Genomic DNA, 6,000 nt, shown 5'->3' with positions numbered 1-6,000 from the left:
CATCCTGGCTAACCCGGTGAAACCCCGTCTCTACTAAAAAAAAAAAAAAAAAAAAAAAATACAAAAAGGCCTGGTGGGGTAGCGGGCACCTGTAGTCCCAGCTACTCAGGAGGCTGAGGCAGGAGAATGGCGTAAACCTGGGAGGCGGGGCTTGCAGTGAGCTGAGATCCGGCCACTGCACTCCAGCCTGGGCGACAGAGTGAGACTCAGTCTCAAAAAAAAAAAAAAAAAAGAAAGAAAGAAAAAGAAGGAATCCTCCCTACCTCATTTTATGAGGCCCAGCATCATCCTGATACCAAAGCCTGGTAGAGACACAACAAAAAAAGAGAATTTTAGACCAATATCCCTGATGAATATCAATGCGAAAATCCTCAATAAAATACTGGCAAACAAAATCCAGGAGCACATTAAAAAGCTTATCCACCACGATCAAGTCGACTTCATCCCTGGGATGCAAGGCTGGTTCAACATACGCAAATCAATAAATATAATCTATCACATAAACAGAACCAACGACAAAAACCACATGATTATTTCAACAGATGCAGAAAAGGCCTTCAACAAATTCAACAGCCCTTCATGCTAAAAACTCTCAATAAACCAGGTGTTGATGGAACATATCTCAAAATAATAAGAGCTATTTATGAAAAACCCACAGCCAATATCATACTGAATGGGCAAAAACGGGAAGCATTCCCTTTGAAAACTGGCATAAGACAGGGATGCCCTCTCTCACCACTCCAATTCAACAAAGTGTTGGAAGTTCTGGCCAGGGCAATCAGGCAAGAGAAAGAAATAAAGGGTATTCAGTTACGAAAAGAGGAAGTCAAATTGTCCCTGTTTGCAGATGACATGATTGTGTATTTAGAAAACCCCATCACCTCAGCCCCAAATCTCCCTAAGCTGATAAGCAACTTCAGCAAAGTCTCAGAATACAAAATCAATATGCAAAAATCACAAGCATTCCTATACACCAGTAACAGACAAACAGAGAGCCAAATCATGATTGAACTCCCATTCACAATTGTTACAAAGAGAATAAAATACCTAGGAATCCAACTTACAAGGGATGTAAGGACCTCTTCAAGGAGAACTACAAACCACTGCTCAACGAAATAAAGGAGGACACAAAAAAATGGAAGAACATTCCATGCTCAAGGATAGGAATAATCAATACCGTGAAAATGGCCATACTGCCCAAGGTAATTTATAGATTCAAACTACCAATGACTTTCTTCACAGAATTGGAAAAAACTACTTTAAAGTTCATATGGAATCAAAAAAGAGCCCACATTGCCAAGACAATCCTAAGCAAAAAGAACAAAGCTGGAGGCATCATGCTACCTGACTTCAAACTATACTACAAGGCTACAGTAACCAAAACAGCATGGTACTGTTACCAAAACAGACATATAGACCAATGAAACAGAACAGAGGCCTCAGAAGTAACACCACACATCTACAACCATCTGATCTTTGATAAACCTGACAAAAACAAGAAATGGGGAAAGGATTCCCTATTTAATAAATGATGCTAAAAAAACTGGCTAGCCATATCTAGAAAGCTGAAACTGGATCCATTCCTTACACCTTACACAAAAATTAATTCAAGATGGCTTAAAGACTTAAATGTTAGACCTAAAACCATAAAAACCCTAGAAGAAAACTTAGGCAATACTATTCAGGTCATAGGCATGGGCAAGGACTTCGTGACTAAAACACCGAAAGCAATGGCAACAAAAACCAAAATAGACAAATGGGATCTAATTAAACAAAAGACCTTCTGCACAGCAAAAGAAACTACCACCAGAGTGAACAGGCAACCTACAGAATGGGGAAAATTTTTGCAATCTACTCATCTGACAAAGGGCTAATATCCAGAATCTACAAAGAACTTAGACAAATTTATAAGAAAAAAACAAACAACCCCATCAAAAAGTGAGCAAAGGATATGAACAGACACTTCTCAAAAGAAGACATTTATGCACCCAACAGACACATGAAAAAATGCTCATCATCACTGGTCAACAGAGAAATGCATATCAAAACCACAATGAGATACCAACTCACGTCAGATAGAATGGCAATCATTAAAAAGTCAGGAAACAACAGATGCTGGAGAGGATGTGGAGAAATAGGAACACTTTTACACTGTTGGTGGGACTGTAAACTAGTTCAACCATTGTGGAAGACAGTGTGGCAATTCCTCAAGGATCTAGAGCTAGAAATACCATTTGACCCAGCAATTCCATTAATGAGTATATACCCAAAGGATTATAAATCATGGTACTATAAAGACACATGCACATGTATGTTTATTGTGGCACTATTCACAATAGCAAAGACTAGAAACCAACTCAAATGTCCATCAATGATAGACTGAATTAAGAAAATGTGGCACATATATACCATGGAATACTATGCAGCCATAAAAAAGTTCATGTCCTTTGCAGGGACATGGATGAAGCTGGAAACCATTATTCTGAGTGAACTATCACAAGGACAGAAAATCAAACACTGCATGTCCTCACTCACAGGTGGGAACTGAACAATGAGAACACTTAAGACACAGGGAACATCACATACCAGGGCCTGTCAGAGGGTGGGGGCCAGGAGGAGGGATAGCATTAGATTAGTAGAAATACCTAATGTAAATGATGAGTTAATGGGTGCAGCAAACCAACATGACACATGTATACCTATGTAACAAACCTGCACGTTGTGCACATGTACCCTAGAACTTAAAGTATAAAAACAAAAACAAAAAAACAGCACTTTGAGCCAGGCACATGGACAGGTGCCTATCATCTCAGCAATTCAGAAGGCTGAGGCAGGAGGATCACTTTAGCCCAGCAGTTCCAGACAAGCCCAGGCAACATAGCAAGACTCTGTCTCAAATAATAACAACAACAACAATAGGCCGGGCGCGGTGGCTCAAGCCTGTAATCCCAGCACTTTGGGAGGCCGAGACGGGCGGATCACGAGGTCAGGAGATCGAGACCATCCTGGCTAACACAATGAAACCCCGTCTCCACTAAAAATACAAAAAAATTAGCCGGGCGTGGTGGCGGCGCCTGTAGTCCCAGCTACTCAGGAGGCTGAGGCAGGAGAATGGCGGGAACCCGGGAGGCGGAGCTTGCAGTGAGCCGAGATCGCACCACTGCACTCCAGCCAGAGCGAGACTCCGCCTCAAAACAAACAAACAAACAAACAAACAAAAACAAACAAACAAACAAAAAAAAAAAACAATAAAAGACCAACATTTTGCAGGCCTCTCAGATTAGGCCCTTCCTCATTCAGACACTGTCTCACATGAAAGAAAAGCTGACCCCAGGGAACACGTATTCTATTTTATGGAATGAAGTGTTGCCCATTAAAAGAAAAAAAAAGAAAAAGAAAAACTGACCCCCCAAATGTCCCAGGGGCAGGGGGGCAGGTAGACTCGTTTAAATAAAAACTCAGGCCAGGCACAGTGGCTTATGCCTATAATCCCAGCACTTTGGGAGGCCGAGGCAGACGGATCATGAGGTCAGGAGTTCAAGACCATCCTGGCCAACATGGTAAAATCCCATCTCTACTAAAATACAAAAAATTAGCCCAGCATGGTGGTACGTGCCTATAGTCCTAACTACTTGGAGCCTGAGGCAGGAGAATCGCTCGAACCCAGGAGGCAGAGGTTGCAGTGAGCCGAGATTGTGCCACTGCACTCCGCCCTGGCGACAGAGCAAGACTCCATCTCAAAAAAACCACAAACAAAAAACACGTCATACCTGAGAATGCAAGGGACTGAATGGGTTACTAAAGACGGGTAGCAAAGGGCACCAACTGCTGGAGATTCATGAAGTCAGGACACAGCTTTCCAAGTCTCTGTGGACCAGGCCTGTGGCTCCCTACTTAGCAACCAAGCAATAGTCTGAGCAATCAGAGAAGCAGCAGCCTGAAAAATGAACCGCAGAGTCAAAAACTCAGTCTACGGCGGAAACATGTGAGCTGACACTTTCACTCAGATTTAGAAATAAAGTTATTTTGACCTTAGAAAGAAGTGGGCTTAACGAGCTGCAGGAATGAGAGAGGCCACTCTTGCTTCCCCTGGACTGGAAGCAAGAACAAAGCACTATTTGTTCCGGAAGTTGTGACCACAAAAGCTTGATATCTGGGCAAAGTCCCTTTACAGCCACTGCTGGGCAGCCCATCCCCCTCAAGTCCCTGGAGCTCCTGCCTCCTAGGGCCGGAGGAACTCTTTTTTACAGATGATGATGTATTGCTGAGACACCAGGGGGCAGAGGTAGCAGGCTGCGATGGATAAACCCAATGGAAGGAGCCAACTTGCACTGCCATGGTAGGGGAGAAGACATTCACAAACATTAAGCATCGGCTACAGCTCTCGGCGGAGCCTAGGCATGGGGTTCAGAGGGTAGTGTGGATTGGAATAAGGAATAGAATAGAATAGAATAGAATAGAATAGAATAGAATAGAATAGGAGGCCAGGCGTGATGGCCCATGCCTGTAATCCCAGCACTATGGGAGGCCGAGGTGGACAGATCACTTGAGGCCAGGAGTTCAAGACCAGCCTGAACAACATGGTGGAAACCCTGTCTCTACTAAAAATACAAAAATCCAGTCGGCAGGCACCTGTAATCCCAGCTACTCGGGAGGCTGAGGCAGGAGAATCACTTGAACCAAGGAGGCAGAGGTTGCAGTGAGCCAAGATCGTGCCATCGCACTCCAGCCTGGGGAACAAGAGCGAGACTTTGTCTCAAAAGTAATAATAATAATATAAATGTAATTATATATTTAATATAAATATAATGTAACATAGTATAAGATTATGAAATTATTTTATTTTATATTTAAATATTGTAGCTTTAAGAATTACAGAGGGCCTCTACCCTGATCTGCTTCATATTTAAGATACCAAGATAAGAACAAATAACCTTCCTATTTCATTCTCCATGTTCAAGATACATTATGGAATTTTACCTTTGTTATAAATATACATTTTATATTTGATTTTCCTAATGTTGTGGGCAAACTCCTGGGTCACTGGAAGAATTGATTTTCTGGCCTCACTGGCAACAGGGCATCAAAACTGAAAAACAGCCTGAGGAACTGGATGTCATTGGCATCCTCACTGTAATGTTTGCTCAACCTATAAACTTATCACTTAAAATATTAAAGCAGAGTATGTTCAGAAGCACAAGCATAAATAAAAGTTTAAGTGAGGCATTTGTGAGGAGCTTTTCCCTACTTTATTTATTAAACATTCAGAATATCAATTTTAAATAATGAGTGACCTAACTTTGCACAGTAAATGAGCATAGGCAGGTAGCCTGGGGTTCCAGTTTGAGCTCAGCCAATTAACTGTGACCTTGGCCAAATTTCTTTATGTAACTCAGAGCCTGAAGCCTGTTAAGCACTGTCAATAAACTGCTTGTACTAGCAATTCCTGTTCAATCAGTATTTGATCCTTGTCTATTCTTAGCAATCATGAAACCGCCATTGCAAAATTATAACTGAGACAGTGAAAGACATCTGACCTTACTAACTCCATCTTGCCTCCAACCTCCAAGTTGTCCTTGTTCATTCCTGAGCATAGGCCAAAATAACTTTGGGAGAAACTTAGTTTATAATTTATAGTTTGAAACAAAGACGGTAGCAGCCCTTTCTCAAAATGAACTAGACTGCCTTTGTAGAACTAACAAATTAGCCAAAAGATTAGAAACTATGGTTTAGAAGTCATGCAGCTGGAGGCTGCAAGATTCTAAACCGCCCCAAATTGCCCCTGGGGATAACGTCACTATTGTGAAGCCTAAGATCAGTTCTTGAGACATTTTGCAGACCCTGAACTTGATGGATCAGCTGGCACCACCCAGACTGGTAAGCTGGTTCATCTGGTCTTGTAGCCCCTACTCAGGAACTGACTCAGTGCAAGAGGACAGCTTCAACTCCCTATGATTTCATCTCTGACCTGACCAATCAGAACTCCCAATTCACTGGCCC

Source organism: Macaca nemestrina, chromosome 6 (genome assembly GCF_043159975.1).
Source record: "Macaca nemestrina isolate mMacNem1 chromosome 6, mMacNem.hap1, whole genome shotgun sequence".
NCBI lineage: Eukaryota > Metazoa > Chordata > Mammalia > Primates > Cercopithecidae > Macaca > Macaca nemestrina.
This window is presented reverse-complemented; position numbering follows the sequence as displayed.